The sequence below is a fragment of the Protopterus annectens genome, chromosome 16.part0, assembly GCF_019279795.1.
Source record: "Protopterus annectens isolate FY-2018-M chromosome 16.part0, PAN1.0, whole genome shotgun sequence".
NCBI classification, from domain to species: domain Eukaryota; kingdom Metazoa; phylum Chordata; order Ceratodontiformes; family Protopteridae; genus Protopterus; species Protopterus annectens.
The window spans coordinates 29,650,585-29,672,339 of record NC_056750.1 but is presented as its reverse complement, the minus strand read 5'-3'; the positions used below and the strand labels follow the sequence as shown (position 1 = coordinate 29,672,339).

At 37.0% G+C, this 21,755-nt stretch overlaps 1 protein-coding gene and 1 long non-coding RNA gene across 6 annotated transcripts in view; one reads left to right on the top strand and one right to left on the bottom strand.

Moving 5' to 3' along the window:
• LOC122790791 overlaps window positions 1-9,965 on the bottom strand; it is a 58,854-nt gene extending 48,889 nt beyond the window's left edge. Inside the window, exon 1 of the long non-coding RNA XR_006363037.1 lies at window positions 9,755-9,965. This is a non-coding gene — a long non-coding RNA (uncharacterized LOC122790791). The remainder of the gene's footprint in view (window positions 1-9,754) is intronic.
• Window positions 9,966-10,162: 197 nt separating this feature from the next.
• Window positions 10,163-21,755, top strand: part of SETX (senataxin) — a 2,451,437-nt gene continuing 2,439,844 nt past the window's right edge. For 4 of the 5 annotated variants that reach the window (XM_044058409.1, XM_044058411.1, XM_044058407.1 and 1 more), the window contains exon 1: window positions 10,163-10,303. The gene's annotated coding sequence lies outside the window, so the exon portion shown is untranslated. Of the gene's footprint in view, window positions 10,304-11,155; window positions 11,248-21,755 lie in introns of all 5 variants that reach the window. The other variant, XM_044058408.1, reaches the window with a different exon arrangement.

Sequence of the window (21,755 nt, the reverse complement as noted above, 5' to 3'; positions counted from 1 at the left end):
AGGTGTGTGTGTCCAGAAGTAAGCAAAAATCAAGTCAGACCACAATGCAGAACCTGACAAAAATAAAACATACAAATCCTGAATGAAACTATGCAAAATGAAAATAAAAATAATATAAAATAAGGTATGGGTCAAAGTACAGCGAAGCGCTGCAGAGGTCAGAAAACCAATGTTTCTCAAGTTAAACATGTGAATTAAGGTTTAAAAAACAGACTTGAGGTTTAAGTAATGATGAAATAAGTCTTATCTTAGCAGGTTTCTTAACTTTAAAACACAAGTCAAAGAAGTAACTTCGTTCAACCCTGGTGACGTGTAAGAGTTCATTTTAAGTTGCCAAATGAGTTCCTTTTTTTCTAACAACAATTGTTGAGGTCCTCCTCTTTCATCTGTAAGTACCTGGTCTACAACTTTAAAAAGGAAAGCGTGAGAAGGGTTGTTATTACAATGTCTTGCAAGGGCGTCAGTGTTGCTCTTCTTCCTAATGTGGTACGTATGTTCATAAATTCTCTCTAAGCTTTCTGTCAGCTTTCCCTATATAAAAGGCAGGGCATGACTGGCACACAGCTAAATACACCACTGATTTTGAGTTACAATTGTAACGACCATTTGCCTTAAACAGACGTTGCTTCACTATACATGTGGACCCTGTAGATATAAATTTACAATAGTTGCATGTCTCACATTTGTATGTGCCTTCAGTTCTAGTATGCTTTATTGAAGGTCTTTCCATAATGTTTTTGAGGTTTCTGCCCTTTCTAAAAATGATAACAGGTTTGTCCCCTATTTTCTCCGGGAGTTCTTTTTCAAAAGATAACAACTGCCAATTCTTTCTAAGTATATTGCTAATGTATTTAGCCCCTATTGAAAAAGAAGTAATGAAACTTTTTTATTGTACTTCTCTTGGGAAAAAATGGTTTGACCCATGCTAGAAGAGTGGACACCAAGAATCTGTAATGTGACTTCATCTGACTCTGCCAGGTTCACGTTGGTTTGTTTCAAAGTCAGAATGGGATTGAAAGAACCCAAACCCCTTTTCCTAAAAACTTCTCCTATTGTGTCATCCACCAGTGATTCGGGGTACCCACGACTCATAAACATGCATTTCAACAAGGTACATTCCTCGTTGAAGGCGGAGTCCTCAGTAGTCATTCTTGCCGCTCTAACTAGTTGGCCCTTTAAAACAGATTTTTTCTGGTGTAGCGGGTGGCAACTAGAAAAATGTAACATAGTGTTAGAGTGAGTTGTCGTCTCTCTTCAATTCAACATCCAAATAGTTAATGGTGTATTCACCAAAGGTAAATGTGAATTTCAAAAGTGGAGTGCTGTTATTTAAAACCTCAACAAAGTTGCTTGCATCCCCTACGTTACCTTGAAACATAATGAAAATGTCGTCCAAAAACCTGTTATATAGTTTGACTTTCTGAAAATTGTTGTCCTTAAATACATACTCATGTTTCCACTGGGCTAGTACTAAATTGGCATAGCTGGCTCTACAAGGGGAACCCATAGCTACTCCAATTATTTGTTTATGTATGCCCCCATTAAATCCAACATAATTATTGTTCAGGATCACGTCTAATAGTTCTTGAATTAGATGGATCTTATGTATGCCCCCATTAAATCCAACATAATTATTGTTCAGGATCACGTCTAATAGTTCTTGAATTAGATGGATCTCATCACTCTCCGCTCCATGTGCTATTAGGTTTCTGGTGACATATTCAATCCCTATGTCATGGGGTATGGAGAAGTAAAATTCGACTACATCTATTGTAAGAAAATGAATGTTGTCACAGTATTCAAATTTGTTTACATATTCTAAAAAAAGCCCAGGAGTCCTTAACTATTTGTAACTCTTGGGACACATACTTCTTTAATAACTCATCAACGAACTTGGCACAAACATAAGTAATAGAAGACCTAGCATTGACTAATGCCCTTATAGGGGGGTTATGAAGGTTTTATGAGAGTTACAAATAGTTAAGGACTCCTGGGCTTTTTTAGAAAATGTAGACAAATTTGAATACTGTGACAACATTCATTTTCTTACAATAGATGTAGTCGACCTTTACTTCTCCATACCCCACGACATAGGGATTGAATATGTCACCAGAAACCTAATAGCACATGGAGTGGCGAGTGATGAGATCCGTCTAATTTAAGAACTATTAGACGTGATCCTGAACAATAATTATGTTGGATTTAATGGGGGCATATATAAACAAATAATTGGAGTAGCTATGGGTTCCCCTTGTGGAGCCAGCTATGCCAATTTAGTACTGGCCCAGTGGGAACATGACTATGTATTTAAGGACAACAATTTTCAGAAAGTCAAACTATATAACAGGTTTTTGGACGACATTTTCATTATGTTTCAAGGTAACGTAGGGGAAGCAAGCAACTTTGTTGAGGTTTTAAATAACAGCACTCCATTTTTGAAATTCACATTTACCTTTGGTGAAGGCACCATTAACTATTTGGATGTTGAATTCAAGAGAGACGACATCCACAGGGGTTATGTTGCTAAAACTTACAGGAAACCCACTCACTCTAACACTATGTTACATTTTTCTAGTTGCCACCCGCTACACCAGAAAAAATCTGTTTTAAAGGGCCAACTAGTTAGAGCGGCAAGAATGACTACTGAAGACTCCACCTTCAACGAGGAATGTACCTTGTTGAAATGCATGTTTATGAGTTGTGGGTACCCCGAATCACTGGTGGATGACACAATTGGAGAAGTTTGTAGGAAAAGGGGTTTGGGTTCTTTCAATCCCATTCTGACTTTGAAACAAACCAACGTGAACCTGGCAGAGTCAGATGAAGTCACATTACAGATTATTGGTGTCCACTCTTCTAGCATGGGTCAAACCATTTTTTTCCCCAAGAGAAGTACAATAAAAAAAGTTTCATTACTTCTTTTTCATTAGAAACTAAATACATTAGCAATGTACTTAGAAAGAATTGGCAGTTGTTATCTTTTGAAAAAGAACTCATGGAGAAAATAGGGGACAAACCTGTTATCATTTTTAGTAAGGGGAGAAATCTCAAAAACATTATGGAAAGACCTTCAATAAAACATACTAGAACTGAAGGCACATACAAATGTGAAACATGCAACTATTGTAAATTTATATCTACAGGGTCCACATGTATAGTGAAGCAACGTCTGTTTAAAGCAAAGGGTCATTACAATTGTAACTCAAAATCAATGGTGTATTTAGCTGTGTGCCAGTCATGCCCTGCCTTTTATATAGGGAAAACTGACAGAAAACTTAGAGAGAGAATTTATGAACATACGTACCACATTAGGAAGAAGAGCAACACTAACGCCCTTGCAAGACATTGTAATAACAACCCTTCTCACGCTTTCCTTTTTAAAGTTGTAGACCAGGTACTTACAGATGAAAGAGGAGGACCCCAACAATTGTTATTAGGAAAAAAGGAACTCATTTGGCAACTTAAAATGAACTCTTACACGTCACCAGGGTTGAACAAAGTTACTTCTTTGACTTGTGTTTTAAAGTTAAAAAACCTGCTAAGATAAGACTTCTTTCATCATTACTTAAACCTCAAGTCTGTTTTTTAAACCTTAATTCACAAATGTTTAACTTGAGAAACATTGGTTTTCTGACCTCTGCAGTGCTTCGCTGTACTTTGACCCATACCTTATTTTATTTTTATTTTGCATAGTTGCGTTCAGGATTTGTATGTTTTATTTTTGTCAGGTTCTGCATTGTGGTCTGACTTGATTTTTGCTTACTTCTAGACACACACACCTTTTTGCGTAAGCAACAATGGGACCTTAATGTTTAGACCCACGGTATTTTGAAGTGCTATGTTTACCTATTGTCAATGTCAATGAACACCAACAACTGTGGATTTACTTAGGTGTTGCTTTTCTTTCTTTTTTTTTTTTTTTGTCTTTTGCTACTTTATTTATTACCTTTTCCACACACAGTACAAACTCATTTGCAGAAAAATGTGCCGTATTCATGGGCACAATTGTGAACTGATTTTTCATCTGTTTGGCTATCTGCCTTTTTCGCATGCTTAGTACCTGCATGGTTCTTGAATGAAGTACCGTCTTGTGAAACCGGCGGTTTGTTTGTTTTGATTTAGACGTGTCTTTCACGCAATGCCTTGCCATATTTTTTTCTGAAACAGTTGCATTTTGATTTGTTTTGGCTGCTACAACTGTGCATACTAAAGCTTAGAAAGTGTTCTCATCGCAGCTTGGTGCTTTAACCACTGCTCAAGGAACATTTTAAAAAAAAAAAATTATTTTTCATATACTGTTGTTGCATTCTGTTCGCGCTGAAATGACCAGCAATTTCTGTGTTAGAGTTTTAACACAGAAATAAACATATTTGGTTATTTAATATTAGAAATAACACTTCTTTTATTGGAAACGCCTTTGAAATTCCGCTTATTGCAGACTCCTAGTTGAGTTTCACTGTTTATTTATTCATTTATTATTGATTCTTCATTATGCATTAGAGATGTGTACTCCTTACTACCTTTTCTGTTAAGGAATGGATATTATATTTGGTTGCAAGCATTACTTTATTTTATTTTTAATCACAAGATTCTGTATGAGTTTTGTTTTACCCTATGAAAAGTTGTTTGCTAAAATGTATTTTAAGGGAAATAAACAATATTTACACTTGATTAGGTTCATGAATCTTCACCAAGACATTCTTAGTTACTTTTATTAAGTTCATGTTTCTTTTTTGAAAACTTTTTTATGTTTGACACCCTGTCTACACTAATTGGACATTTATTTATACTTTTAATGTTAATACAACTTTAAATGTGAAGGTATGTCAGTGGGTTCAATTAAGGCAGCTGTTTGTAATTTTGTAACACACACCCCTTTTTTTGGGTTTTAAATTGTGTTTGATGATTTTTTCCTTTGTCTGAAGAAGTCTTCCTACTAAGGGAGATGAAAAGCGCTTTACCTTTACATTTTCTAATAAACCTTTGGAGTTTTACACCTGCTGGTTCGGAACTTTTGGTTTGTTTTTTGACAGTTTGTTTTTCTTCAGTTTTGGAATTGATCTGATAATGGCAGAGTACATTGGGATAATGAGTTCTTTGGACCTAGATGCCATGCTTACTTATAAACTGCGCAACAGAAAAAGGATTTCACCACCACCTATGAACTATAGCCACAATGTGGTCGAAGATAAGGTTACTGTCTATGTACATATTCAGATCCCTGGCCACTGGCTTGACTCTCACGGGCATATTATCAACATGATAATTAGCTGGGATGGTTGACTTCCCAAAGGGTGCAATTATGCATTTCTTAACACTGAGTTTAAAAACATGGCTTTAGCACCATTTGTTATATAGAAATAGGCCTTCTTGAATAATGTTAGTGTCTGCAGGGAAGTTGATGAGAACCCCCAGCTTGCTATCATATGCAAACTCAGTCAGCCATAAAACTTGAAAATTTGCTTCCATTTCAAAGAAATACATGCTAAAAAGGTATAGGCCCTGTACTGAGCCCTAGGGGCCTTGGCTAGTGACTGGCCTCTTGGAGGTGGTCTCACCTATTTTGACCTCCTGGGTCCCATCAGTGAGCTAGCTGGCTATCCAGCAAGTGATAAAAAGATTCATACCTAAATGAGTGAGCTTGTCTACAATGCCCAAGTCTGGTATTGTATCAAAAGCCTTGCCCAGGTCAAGGTAAGATGTGAGCACGGTCTTGCCTTTATTCAGTATTTGGTGACCCTCTCAAAAAAGTCCACCAGGTTTAAATAGGCATGACCTTCTTTTAAAGCCGAACTGTGATGGGTCCAACATTTGCAGGTTACCTATGTCCTCATATCAATGACTATTCTTTCCATGGCCTTGCATATGAGACTGATGAAACTTATGGGGCTGTGGTTACCTGAATCAGGAATTGGACCTCCATTGTGCAGGGAGGTGACTATAGCCATCTTCCATTCCTTGGGCACAAAACATGACTGTAGACTCCAGATGAAAAGGGATTTAAGTAGCCCAAAGGATCATTTTTCATGCTATTTATCAAGCATCCCAGGATGTTATCAGGGCCCACTGATGCAGTATTTTTGGCCTTGGAAAGTGCATTAATGACCTGTTCCCCAGTAATAGTTGGAGGATTAAGGTATGTGGTATTTCCTTTGGTCTATCAGGAGAAGAATTTGGGGAGAAATTTGAGCTGAACCCATCAGCCAAAAGGTTGGCAATTGCCTCTTGTTAAGTGTGGTTAATGTAATTTACAATAAGTTCTGTGGATTGCTGCACATTTTCCCTGAGGTTAGGACTTGGGTATAGAAAGCTTTGTGGTTGTCCTTTGCCCGAGAAGCTATTTTTTCTTCCAATTTAGCCTCTGAAGTATTAACCCTCTTAGTTGCCCGTTTAGACTGGTTGGGGACTTTTAGTTTGTATGGCTTTGTTCCTCCTAGGCTTGGCCAAGATTTATTTTTTTTGGTATAGCTGATTGATATTGTGATTCCACCTCGGTGGCTTGTCTCTTTAAGTGTGTCTTATTCCTAATATGAGTGGGCACAGATTGCTCTATACACCTATCAATATGACTGTACAGAGATTGTGTAAATAAATCAGCATATGCTGTGGTGTCTACTGGGTATGGGAGTGGTTGGAATTTAGCTAAGGTGTGGCTTAATAGAGAGAGGTTATCCTTGGAATAGTTCCTAAAGGTTTTTGATTTCACTGGATCCCCGGATTTAATTTTTATTTCATCTAATACTGCCTTATGTTCAAGATTTGATGAATGAAGGCATTAAATTGGGTGAGAAATATTGCCTTCCCCCCTTATTTGCGAGTACAATGTCAAGGATGCTTGATGTTGTGGTTTCCTTGGTGGTCCACTAAAACTTTCCAACAAAATTACAATAGATCCAAAACTCCTCACATGAAAGATAGCATCAATAATATTACTAAAAACTTGAAAATACTAAAGCATCTCGTGAACCAAGGTTGGCATGTGAATCAAATCCCTCATTAACCAAATTAGGAAATTAAGGGACAGTACCATACATTGCTCTGAGCTCATAAAATGGTACTTCCCATTCTCACCCAAATGGCTTACCAAAACAAATTCAGTGCTAACTTTACTCCCAATGCTGCTATCTAAACTCCACAAATCTCTGAATCCCTTGCACGGTCTAGAGGAACATTTACTGATAATGCTCATTACTGAGATTAAACGCACTTTCATGAGTTTTGACAATATAGCTTAATGTTTAATAAGGACTGATAAGCACACCCTTGTTCCGCCACTTTTGAAAATGTTTAACCGAAGTTCAGCTACACATTTCATTCCTAACATTTGGCACACAGCAGTGGTAATGCCACTACACAAGTGTGGCCGTACAACCACCACCAGAAATTATAGACCCATCAGCCTCATCTGTAAAGCTATGGAACAGTAAAACAGTAAATGACCTCAAACTACAATATCAAAAATCTTTTTTTTTTGGGCTTGACTCTCAGCAGTTTGGCTTTGTGAAGGGAAAATTGTGCACAATAAACCTGGTTATCTTCTTCTTTGAGATGGTTAAACAGGCCGTTCAAAGCAGTCATGTTGTTCAAACTGCATCTCTTGACCTTGCCAAAGCTTTCAATACTACACCCCATACATACACTGTATATTAAGCTAAATGGTTTAAAAATAGATACCCATGGGGTCAGATAAACTAAGACAAACCACACAGAATGGCAAGCAAAATTCACTTATGGCAACATCAACTCTAAAACAATAAAGGTAAAAAGGTGTGTCCCCAGGGGTGTATGGGGCCCTTTCTTTTCTGCATTTACTCTTCCCATCTCCAAGCTGGGTAACCGGACTTTCAACTAACCAAACATGCACAGGAGAGTAAACTGGGAATTACTGTCAACCCCCCCATCTCCAAAATCTTCAGCATAAACTTATATTTATAAATACCTGTGTACTGCAAATGAGCTCAAAGTTCACTATCATCACTTTTGCTAGACAGCTCCTCCCCTTGGCATTCAGTACAGAAAATACTCCACTATGAAACGAAAATTTAGTGACAGACCTTGGAACATGGATTAATTACTGGAAGAGTGAGAATTATCATGCGACATCAGTCAGAAAATCTACCTGGCACAGCTAACTGCCAATGGAATATCATCCAGACCTAGAGGTCATCTTTCCCTTACATCCAACACTGATTATGCCAATTACTTAACTCATCAAGTATCAAAAACTGTAACACCTCAAAGGTTTCTAACTTAGAACATCACAGGTTTACAGAACCTAAAATTACCAAGAGAGGTTGGAAGGAAGCACATTTCCCCCCTACTCAATATCCTATAGACTTGAGCAGAGATATACACCTTGTCTTCTGCAACATCACAAATCCAGTTGTCCAGGAACATTGTAAGGCTAATAGCTGCAAAAACATCAGAACCAAAGACTCAAACCCACCAGCGGGTAAATATGAGAGACAGATTCATTATAGAGCACCTCACCACCTCTGAAACAGACTGCCTTTTCAGGTTAAGCAGTGTGATAGAATAACACCAAGGTAAAAGTCGTTGCAATACCTCAGTTGCCTTAAAATTCTCATGAATGACATCCAATCACACATCCAGGAGACTAACAGAAACATACCCATCAATCATCATAAACAGCCACAAAGTTGCACACACCCTGATGTGGGGCACAGACCATGGGCAAGGCTACTATCCTTCCAGATAGTAAGTTACCTGAAAACTGCTGCCAGGATTAAGGTTACAGTCTGAGGGTTAGGCTTCTTGGCAGTGTGTTGCTATAACACCTACCACGTTTGAAGTGATAATGTAACTTTATTTAACTAAGCAGATGTGTCAGAGTCTGCTAATAAGGAGGGACCCGATTACCCCTTACTCCTTTTAAAAATAAGACATGAGTGAGGGGTAAAGGAGGACATACAACTATTACTAACATAATATATATTACAGAGTGTACAATGAAGCTTTCTCAAAAAAGTTAGAAAAATATGAAGGATTGAGAATAACTAATTTCCAAAAACAGCATACACAAACAAGTTACACCCATTTAGCTGAAGACCATCCATATCTACAGTAGGACTGCTTTTCGCCAAGCACCTACGTACCTCTCAAATGTCCCCGATGTTAACTCAGAATGCTGCCCTGTAGCTCTTAAAAAAAAATCGGCGATTTTTTTTTCATTATTTAATCAGACGGACAGAGTAGTACATGATCTTTTTTTCAGTCAAGCTCATAACGAAAAAAAATATAGGTTAAAATCGCTAACACGAAATTTACTGTTTGTAAACTGTATGCATACACACACAAAATAGAACTACATATTTTTTTAAATAAAATTGAGTCAGAATAATTTCTAAAAGATATCGATTTACTTTATTACATAGACTTCATGTTAATTCAAGCCCTTTCTGTTTTGTCAACAGCGCCTATGGGCAGTGATTTAGGGCCTTTGTTCACAACTCTGGAGACAGGAGGTTTAGAGTTATGGAGACCTTCATTCACTTCACTAAAGCCGAGTTCTGTTAACTGTAACTTTCCAACTGGACAAATAAAAATAGAATCCGTCTATGCCTGCATTTTATATAGGAAATTGTTACTATTCTTGTTTTTACCAACTTTTAATATAAACGTACTTTGACAGTGTCATATAGCTGAAAAACGTCCTTTGATTTAATCCACTTACCGAGTATATCATACAACCCACCTATCATAGTAATGAAGTAAACAATAGTCGTATACTTACAACGGGTTTCTAGGCCTACATCTATCAATATTACTCTAGTTTTAGTTTTGGACTCCTAAGGCATAATGTTCAGTTTCTTCAGCATCACTCACACGTCATACACTCAACATCACTGATACTAAAGCATCTTCTAACGCAATACCATATCCTTATCACGTTTCCCAACACACGTAAAAATCATTATAATGACCGCTACAAAAGAGCCAGCTGCATTCAAAAATACATAGCATCAATATTTCTGACCCCCACAATATCAAAACGATACTTTGCGGCCCAAACTACTAAAGTCATTAGGGAATTTCAGACTGTTATTTGTGAAATGCAGTTTTGTAACCTTTGTATACGACACAGATCTCGCGCCCACCTTTTTCTAACTCCACCCCCTTATGCGTTACTACGTCACTTCTTCAGATAGTGCAGTGTGCCCGAAAACTGGGATCCGGTGTTAAGGCCGTTCACCGGATCTAAATTAAAAAAAAAGGCCTATAGAGTACCATGTAGGAGTTTACAGCAGCGGGTGAATTGGTTCATGAGGGACTAAAAAAACAGGTAGGAGTGCTAAGAAGTGTATAGTTAGGTGATTATGGTCTGAGATATTACTACAGAGGAATCTTTGCAGATGGTTGTTGAACAACACAACCTACCTTGGCTGCAGATGGGTGCGTGCTTAATCAAGACTTTGTCCGGTTGGAGGCTGTTTTTTCAAGAACTAAGGAAATAAATATTTGGAGGAATTGTGAGCAGGGGATCGACGTTTTGCCTGTCTTTTGTTTATACAGAGCTGTAGGGGGCGTGTTCTGTAATTGCTGGAAGAATAACGCCTTAGTTGTGAAGTGCATGTCTAGTTGCATGCCAAGTTGGACTGATTTTTAGTTGGTTTGTCATCCCTTGTTTTTTTGTTGGCTGCGTCATGCTATGACTGTTGAATGACAGATTTGTTATATTTTTAATTTGTTATTCCTCTTATGTTTTTAATGAATCCATAGTTTACTTATAGCTGTTGTATGGTAGTTAAGGGCCGTAACTTATGTGTTTTGTTTTGAAAGGTTAAAGATGAGTGCCATACTTTTCTCCTTAATTGTGCCTGAGTACATTGTCAGCTTTGTTTAAAATATTATGTGGAAGGTGTAAGTAGGCTTGGTGAATTGTACCAAAACTGATGCTTTAGTGCTGTGGTCTGTTATGTATAGCATAGCAAAGGTTCTACGTCAGCTTATAAGGCTGTGTGTTATTTCTGATTTCTCTGCATCCTGATTGTTGGTTATTTAGGAATTACAATTTTTGACAGTTGTGAACATAATGCCAGTGCAGTCATGTCAGGTAAAATACACTGCTGTTCTGAGCATTCCTTGGTAATTGTAAAGATTAAGACTCCGCTAACTTTCTTGCCCTTCTTTGTAGGTGCAATCCCAGACAAACCCCTCCACAGCACCCATGGATGACATGACAAAATCTTTTGGGGAAAGAGGGGAGCTAGCTTTTGCCTTTACTTGGTGAGTCTTTATCTTTACAACTGCCATCAGTATTCCCTAAGTGCATTCAACTGGCAGAGTCGTTTTCAGTGGTGACTCACTGAGAATAGATTCAGTCTATACAGTCCCATAAAAATCATGCAGTATACTGAAGATATATATAGAACAGGTATGGTGGTGACTAACATTGTACTGATGTCTCTGTTGCAATATGGGAACCTGCTCACTTCAAAAGTAATGTTGCGCTTAGTAGGCAACAAAATGGCTCCTAACCTTTCACCCATTGTCCTTTGCATATAAACACCCATCAAAAACAGTGTTTGTATGTCACCCATCAAAAATGGTTACCTGTAACTCACTCGTGCATAATACGTTTCAAGCCGTAAAGGAACTAGAATTAAGCATTAATCAAAGCAGTGGTGCTAAGGAATGGTGAGAGGGGAGCAATTCAGAAGGCAGTTTTAGAAGTGAGGAGAATGATAGTGGAAAAAAGTTCTCAGCGATGGACTCTAGTAATAGAGGGAGATAAGAATATGGCCTGTAATAATGAGTGCATGTCAGACCATTCATTGTCAGATTATTAAGGAAATGTGTGAGAATTTGGGATGGAGAATGTTGTAATAGCATTAGGAGTTCAAGTAGACTTTACTGAGCATTCCTACAAGATTAAAAATTTGGCCATATTGGTTAAATCTTGTATTGTACAAGAGCAAATTCATTTAGACATACAGCTCGTATAATAACTGATCGTGCACCTGTAAGGATTAAGATAAGGGCCCAAGATATTGAGAAAAGAGGTATGCATTGGTGCTTCTATTTATTTATTCAGAAGACAGATGTTTCAGAAGTGGATAGCAGATACGATTCTGTAAGTAGATGGAAATATAGAATATTGGCCAGAAGAAATAGCTAGTACTTGTGAAATAGTAGAATGAGATTTTGGAGCTGTGGTTGAAGTAAAGGAAAGAGAAATGTTGGAAAATGGTAATAAAATACTGCAAAAGTTGGCAAGGGTTAAAGCACTTCAGAATAATTTAGAGAGCCTCACTGATGAGGAGGGGGAAGAACTGAGAAGTGCCAGGGATCATATCAAGGAATATTTGGTGGAGTATGCACAAGCATATAAAAGTAGTTCTTGTGTAGTTATTCTTTGACTGTAATCCCAGAGCAGAAATATCTTTTATCACAGAGGTTAAGGAAGTAGATAGACGAAGCAGCAATAAAGCTGAATTGAGAAGTGCCAGGGATCATATCAAGGAATATTTGGTGGAGTATGCACAAGCATATAAAAGTAGTTCTTGTGTAGTTATTCTTTGACTATAATCCCAGAGCACAAATATCTTTTATCACAGAGGTTAAGGAAGTAAGTAGACAAAGCAGCAATAAAGCTGAGAGATCCTAAGTCCAGGAAAGCAAGAAAAGACCCTGAGGAATTTAGATAAATATGTTTGGTATTTTATAAAAGCCTTTATAAAGTGGATAAATGATGCAACCAGGGTAGAATTTTGTTGGGAGAATTTTATAGGGAAACTTAGTGGTCTTTGTGCTCAACAGTTAATTGCAAATAAGTAGGAAGAAATAAAATGGTGTCGGGCTGTCGGGCTTCAGGTGTATACTTGGAGGTCTGGAAGTTGGAGGAAGATCCTAATAAGAATATAGAGTAAATTATTTAATTGGTGGTGGTTTTAGTGTAAGAGGTTAAAGGATCCTTACTCGTACACCAATTTCAGTATTAAATCACAACTACTATGGAGTTATATTTATATTAACGTAAGGGTTGAAAGCTTGTTGCTTAAATTGATAGACCCGTAAAAGTGTGGATGTTTAGAGAGGAGGCAGACATTTGACAATATTATTAAAGCTCTGATGATTTAAAAGGAAGTGGTGGATAAAATGCCATAACTGCTGGTAGGCTTTGATGCAGAGAAAGCTTTTGAAAGGGTTAGTTAAAAAATTTTGTCTAGGCTAATGGTTCAGTTTGGATTTCCTATTGAAATAAATGTAATTAATAACAGAAATTGGCAGTGTCAGAAGAAAGGGTAAAAGTGTCAGTGTGGGGGGCATTGTGTCTGAACTTGCCTACAGGAACAGGGCAGGCCCCCTTTGCTATTTGCAACATGAATAGAGCAGTTAACAACAAAAATGAGAGGTACAATCATCCAGGGGTATGAGTGGAAGGTGAGACAGGAAAGAATAGCTTTGCTTCCTGATGACATTATAATATTTCTGACAAATCTAGAACAAGGTGTCACTGTTTGTGGAATTGTGAAGACAATTCCAAATGGTTTGAGGTTATAAAATAAATGTAGATAAAACAAAAGCCATATGTGTACATTGTGTTCCCATGCATGAATTAGTGCAGCAATCCCTGTAGCTTTGGGAGCGTAAAAATGAAATGCCTTATAGTATGGTTTAGGAAAGAGTTACTAGTAGTGTCAAAGAAGATGTGGGAGGAAACTAAGCAGGTGACAAGCCAAAACTTAGGGGACCAGTAGTTTGTTGATTGTGGATCTGGATAGTAAGATACGGGCAGTGAACATTTTTTGAGCCACCTGATTCTGCATGCTTTCCAGGCATACTTCTATCAACTGGATGATAAGTTATGGCAAGAAATACATAGGGTATTGAATAACTTTATTTGGGAAGGAAAGAGGCTTAGGTTAAGTAGGATAAGATGATCCTGGTTATAGGGTAAGGTAACGTGATGTCTGATGTAACTCGGTACTTTAAGACTATGCAATTAAGTCTGAGAACATAAACTGCAAGGGAAAGATATGCAGATGAGTCAAGGAGGGATTACAAGACATAGCAAGGGTTTTTTTTGGAAGCAGATATTGAGAGAGAACAAAAATAATTGGGTGAATGAAACAAAATGTGTATAAAGTGTCAGCATACTGAAAAATAAGCTAGTGATGGAATGGAGTAAGGAGATTTTAACAAAATGATCCCCAGAGAAAGGAGGTAGAAAGTATGCAAGAAACCGTGGAAAATAGCTGGAGGAACTTTGGTAACTGAGGTATTGAAAGAAGCAGATTTCTTAAGGGGTGGATGAACTGAGTATTGGAGGAAGCAAAAGAATTGTTTGGGTTACATGTTCAGGATAAGTTTCTGTCTGGGAATAATAGCAAAATATAGCTTGAGCAAGAGAAGTGATTGGGGAATGGCTGCCCTTGGTGGAACTGAGGACAGATAGGAGGGATAATTAGTAGGGTGTACAGAACTGCACATATTAATTTGTAAAAAATCTGATAGAGGAATTCTGAGAGGATTAGGCAAAAAGATTGGGTGGATAAATTACAGAGACTCCATTGGAGGGAGTGTGCAGTGCTTAAAATATGTGACAAAGTCAAGATGGTTTAAGATACTTGCTTGGAAGTGCTTATATAGATATTTTTATACCCTAAGTAGAGTGCAATAGATCTTCTATCAGGTTCAGAGTAGCTGCTAGAGGTGTGCAGAGAGTGAAGGGGGAACTGGAAACATGGTTTTTGGAAGTGTGAAGAAGTAATAGAGTTTAGCAAAGTATTGCAGAATGCCCTAAGGCAGGTGCTGGGTGAATAGATGGAAGTTGCTAAATTGGAGTAGGGGAGCTAGAATGTCAGGACATAAGGAGACCTTGTATACTTGTATATAAGCAGTCAAAAAATGATTGCCAGAAAATGGAAATCAAGTGCCAGATGTACCATGGAAATCTGTTTGGTGTTGTAAAAAATAAAGCATTTGCAAAGAACAAAATGCATGCCTGTAAGTGGAATGTGTGGGGCCATTACCTTCACAATGGAGAAGAATGGAATGTTGGCGAGGATTAAAAGTTGCTCAGAAATACTATTGAGAGAGAAAAGGTAGTGGCTTGGGAGGAGGTTCAACAGAATTTTGAATGCAAGATAAGACCTCCTTCTCTACCAGGGACTGATAAGGGTATAGGCGAAGAGAAAGGGATGGGGGATGCTAAGTGAAAACCCTGCTCCAGTAGAGGTGTTAATTGGGCCCAGAAGTTGCTGTTAAAAAATAAATAAATAAATACATCATATGATAACTATAAGAATCAATCAGAAGTGGTTAGAGAAGACAAGATTGGGAGGAGACACTGGAAAGGCAAGTTACAAAAGAATAATTGGAAGACACCTGTATGGATCCAAAATATGCAATAAAATCCGGAAAGTTTAGAATTTGCTTGGAAGTATATGCATAGCTATTTTAAAACTCCAAGTAGACTTGAGAACTTTCCTCAGGTAGATGATAAATACTGGATATGTGAGAGGATATACATTGTAAATTGGATAACATGCTTTTTAAGAGTGTAATGAGTTGGCCGATTTGAAAAATTCCGTTCATAGTACTTTGTCAGAAATGTTTAGGGGGCAAATGGTTGTAACTAAAGAAATGATACTTTTGAGCTGGGATTTAGGATCTAAATTGCCCAAAGACAATAGATAAAGTGTTTCCAATGACTAGAAAATGGAACTCTGTCTAAACCAACTGAAACTGAAGTATTGAATGTTGCAAAGGAGGTAACGGAATTGGATGTGGATTTTTTAGAAAATGGAAAGTGCGAACTGTAGAAATAAATTCACAGGATCATTACATGCAGACTAATGTTCAGGAGGAGGAGTGAAGTTTAAGGAAAGGCAGGACATGAGTGGTTTATGTAATGTTGGAGTGAATAATTGTTAAAGCATATATATATATATATATATATATATATATGTGCATAAAAATGGAAAATGCAATGGTTTGATTCATAAACAATAATAGAAAAAAAGACAATGTCACAGTCTAATGCAAGAGTAATAAAGGTGCTTAAAATAAGACTAATGAATCCTCATGTAGAATATTGTAAAGTTTGAAGTGTTAAAGATACGAAAAATATGTAAATTCAGTAAGGATATGATTATAATATGGTGATAGTGATGGTTTTCTAATAAATTTGATCACGTCAGTCGCCCTGCTAGACAGGGGTCCAGAGAAGTAAATACTGTAGGAAGAAATAGCCAGGGAATTGTTATGGCTAGGCTTGTATAGGTCCTAGAGCTGATAGCCTAGCACCAACCTATGAACCTATAAACTGCAAGTTTAGTAAAGCTGCGTTTAAAAACGTGTACCTTGTGCTTCTAAGAGGGCAGCAAATGTCCGGCTAGGGATGAATTTCTTGCTGCAGTTCCAGTTGTGTAGGTTTTTCTTTAGAAGGAAATGTTTGAGTCACTTTGCTTAACACGTAAAAGCAGCTTGTTCAAGAGGTGGTGTCATCACCTGGTGGTTAGTCTCTTCCCCGCAACGTGTTGGTGGAGGTTTAAATTCTTGGTCTGAGTATTATGAAGTTTCAGTAATAGATTTAGTAGGGCAGTGTCTCCAATGGCCTGAAATACAAGGCATGGATTTACTCTTGTGAATCTATAAGATGCAGAGAGTAGGGCTAGGGATATGAGCTTGTGTTGGCAGCTAAGGCTTTTTAGACCAGTAATCTAACCAGTAAGTTATCTTGTGGGCCTTTCTAGCTTTTTAGATATATGGAGAATGGGATGTTGTCTAATCAAGGATGTGTTTGAAGGGATGTTAACTTATTTTGCCCTAGATGAGATGCTTTTGAAACTAGACTGGCTAGATGGAAGGATTTACGAACTACTGTTGCCACATGGTGGTCAAAGGAGATAGAGTTTCAACCTTGGTACTAAGGACCTTGACTGCTGTGTCCATTTAGAGTGGAATATTTGCTGTACTACAGGTTGTTGAACTGATGTAGTAGGATCTGTCGAGTGACCTCCACTGTGTGGATTCATTTCTGTATGACGGAGTAGACTTGTTCCAAATCATAGCTCACCTTGGGAGGAAAGTCTTGTTTTGTGTAGAATGTGTGAATGTTTTTCCTCATGAATTGCAATGTGCAGAATATGAGATAGAAGTCTGTGAGTGCTGTCCCCACACTAGATGACTGGATTCAGATTCCAGTACTAACTCAGTACTTTTGCAGCATTAGAAATATGTTGCACTGTTAAGGTTGTCTCTGAAATGAGATGTTAAGCTAAGATTTCTGCTGGTTGAGATGATGGCATCTTAGGTGTTAAAAATCTCTGTCTTATTATCAAAATAAATCCAATTTTTTTATATTATGTACAATATTTAATACGGCACCGGAAAAATCTACTGCCAATCATTAGCGGACCGGAGTTCTGCTGTGGCGACCCCTAACCGGTAAAAGCCAAAAGAAGAACTGAATTGATAATTCATAAACTGAGAGATAAATTAAAATAATTGTGGCTACCAATATCTCATGCATTTTTTAAATGTCTGTATTAAATCATCCCATTATCAGATATGATACGAGTACAAACAAATTAGAAAAGGAAAACAAGTCTTGGCGACAATTTCATTGTAATTTTCATGCAGTATAGAGATGTTTTCTTTATAACAACTTTTTATTCTGGCATTACATAAATTGCTCAATTCCTGCCTTTACTTAAACCTTACTTCTCATCCTGACCATGTATTCCTATGTAATTTGCTTCTTCCCTTTTCTAAAGATCCCACCGCCAATTCTTTTATCTCATTTACAATACTCAGTGCTTCAGTTGCAGTTTGTTTACATTTTGATTTCCATTTTCCAGTTTATTGCTTTTTTTTTGGCAGCCCATAGCATTAAACTTAGTAGCCTTATTATGTCTGTCCCAGCTAAAAGAATCATTTTCTTAGTTACAACCATTTGTTCTCCTAACATCTCTGAAAAACTACTCACTTGAGTTTTTTTTTTTATCTGCCAAATATTTCTAAAAAACATGTTACCAAGTTGTCTGTCTTTCCCATCATGCCTCCAACATTTGCTGTCTGCCTCACTGGGGGAGCGGGAATCATTTGAAGTCTGCTCTGGATGTAAAAATACCTATGCAAGCATGCCTGAAAATTCTAAATATTGTGGACTTTGTTGCATACTTGAATGCTCTGTATATGTCGTCCCATTGTTTCTTTTGTAAATTGCCATCTCATTCTCTGTTCCCAGTTGTTTCTAACCTCCTCTGTCTCTCATAGTTTTCATCTAATGTTTCATATACTGTACTAATTATTTTTTTGTAAAGTAGCTTCTGTTTTAGACTCAAGTAAAAATTCTGTAAGAGCTGGTTGGTCTGCTTGTTACACTCTCATTTCTTTCTCTTTGCCTGTATTATGTTATCCATCCCTTGTATGAAAGGCCATTTGCAACTCCTTGGTCCAAAATTCAGTTTGGCCTCATCCTACTATTTTACCTTCCTCTGTCTGTTTATTTACTCTTAGTACCTTGGTTCATTTGCTAATTTCATTGTGTAAATTCCAGACAGCTTCTGTCTATTTTTTACACCCCTGCTTGTAGTCATTCTTGTTTGTTAAAATTCCCTTTCTCCATTTCTGTATTGGTTTAGTTTTGACAGTACTTTCTATTACTTTATGAATATAATATTCTGAATGAGTATTATTTTCCGTAAGGACCTGCAGCCAAAATCCTACCTTTTCTTTCTTTCTGAAACTACCTGTGTTTCTTCATCTTTTTCCACTTTTACTTACAACTTCCTACACGTGTTATTTAATTGAGCCTTAACTGCATCACTTAGAAGTATCTGTTTAAATGAGATAATCTTAAACCACCTCTTTCTGTGGGGAGAGTCCGCTTATCCCATTTAACACTTGCTCTCTATCCCTCCCAAATTCCTTCAACTCTGTATTAATCATCATCCACAACTTCTTCTCTTATCGTTAAAAATAAAGCAAAAGGGATTAACGACATTTTCACTCCTTGTATCTTACTATCCTTGTCCATAATCAAGTGCTTCCAGTTTCTCAGTTTTGTCTAGTCCCTGCTGAAAGTTGATTATTTCTCCTAAAATTTTCTTAATTTCCATAATAGCAGTTTTTTTGGAACATAAATGCTTGCCAGTGTAATCCACCTTCCCTGCTAATAGGTCCTTACTACCACAAATCTATCTTTATTGTCTTTTTCTTCAATTGGAGCACCCTAGCAGTTAGTATAATTAGTCCCCTTCTCCTTTGTCCCTTATATTCTCGATATAAATATGTACCAGTGTAATCCTCCTTCCTTGCTAATAGACCCTTACTACCACAAATTTACCTTTATTGTCTTTTTCTTCTTCTGTCACTATTGGAGCACCCTAGCAATTAATATTAGTCCCCTTCCCCTTTGTCCCTTATATTCTCAATATAAATATGTACCGGTGTAATCCTCCTTCCTTGCTAATAGATCCTTACTACCACAAATCTACCATTGTAACAGACAGTGTAATAAAAGTCAGGTGGAGACAACCCTGGAATATATAACAATTCTTGGAGTGTATAGACCACCAAAGTCAAGTACAGATGACCTAGAGGAATTCATACATTTCTTACATGAAACGCAGGAGGGAAGAGTAATATTAGCTGGGAACTTAAATTTACCAGAAACGGACTGGAATAATATTGATTCTACAACATTAGTAAGGAAATTATTCACAGTGTATATTCAGGAACAACAATTGCTTCAGATTGTAAAAAAAAAACTACCAGTGGACAGAACATACTAGACATTGTTTTCCCAAAGAAAATACTGTAATTTCAAGTCAAGTTTTACCACCATTGATGTGTAGTGATCATGGGGTTATAAAGGTTAATTTGTTCTAGATAATTCTGCCAAACTGAAATCTAAGCCAATGCACAATGTTAATTACAGATTATATGGAAGCAAAACAGTCACTATGTAAAACTAACTGGAGTGAGGTGTTCAGTGGAAAAGCTGCAGATGGAACCTGGAAAGTTTTGAAAGAGAAATTGTTTGAGTGCAAAAAATCAAAAAAATGTTTAACATCAGGCGGATATATTTCCATAAGGACAAGATATCTGATTAAGGTGAGAGACAATAAATATAAGAAATGGAAGAGAGGTTGAACTACAACTTTGAAAACTGAAGTAAACAAGCTGGACAAACAGATTAAGCATAGTGTGAGACAAGATCAAGAAAATGTTGAAGAACATTTATATAAAAATATTGAGCATAATAGGAAACCTTTTTATAGATAACATAAGATGTGGAAGGACTAAAGACATTGATATTCTAAAATGTATTCTCAGACACAACAGATTATACATATATTTATAGAATCTTATGCAAAACAGTTTGGCTCCACAAAAGGGGTGGTAAGTGGTCCAGTGACATCCAGGTAACCACAGATACTGGAATTAAATTACATTGAAAAAGAACTGCACAAACTGGATCCAAACACAACACAGGGAGGAGACGGAATTCGTAACAATGGCCTGATAACACTTCAGCAAGAACTTACAATACCATTATATTTATTATTCACTAGGTCATATAAATATGGGGAGATTACTCAATATTGGAAACATGCACTAATTTAAACCTGTTTTAAGGGAAAGGGGAATAGGACAAATCCAGAGTTGTATAGATCTATGTCTACTTTCATGTTGTGGAAAAATTAATTGAGAAGGTATTATTGGATAAGTTATTGTCAGAACTGGATAGGCTGGGACTTGAAACCGTATATCAGCATGCATGTGTTGAAAACAGATCTATTACCACCTGTAACATGATGTTCTATAACAATATAATAACAGCTATGAATGAAATACACATAACACTGATCAAAAAATAGTGAAACTAGATATTGATGTACTCTTGATAAGAAGGATAGCTGCATTGCTTACAAATAGGACCTGGCAAGTATCATACAGCAGCTGGAGAGGCAAAATTTTTGGTTACAGTCAGGGTGTCCCACAGGGCTCTGTCCTAGGCCCTTACTTGTTTAAATTGTATCTTCCAGACCTAACTTTTTCATCTGAGGTATTCTACAGTCTATATGCATAGGACCTGAAATTGAGTAAACTAATTACACATGTTACAGGTAAGGCATGTCTGCAAAATAACTTGACTAAATTGACCATTTGGGCACAGGAGAAGAATATACTGATAAATACATCAAAAACTAAGGATATGTGATTTGGTAGGCATAAATTGAAAGGTGAATATGTAATACACCACACAGTGATTGAAACTGTAGACTCATTTAAGGACTTGGGTATATGGGTAGATTCAGCTATGAGTTTTTCTAATCATATCAACCAATTGGTTAATGATAGTTATAGAACTATAGGTTGTATAAAAAGATTTATAAAGTCTAGGAAATCAAAAATAATGAAGTCATTGTTTGTTAGTTACGTTAGACCCAAACTTGAGTATGGAATAACAGTATGGAAACCCTAAGCATGAGTAAACTGGATAGAGTACAACGGAAATATACCAGGGGTAGACGATAAATAGTTATTGTTCCCACCTATTTTACATGACAGTTTTTAATGTGTATTTCCAGCTTTTGTGTTCCACGCACATACTAATGATCTTTTATGGATTTGTTTTTTTCTCATCTCTATTTGAACCTATATCAAGTTTTACAAGTCTTTGAATAAACACACAAAACTGTGTACGGCTTTAAACAAATGAAAGAAATGAACCCTTCAGATAGGAAAACTTGGCCCAAATCAACAGCTGTACCCAC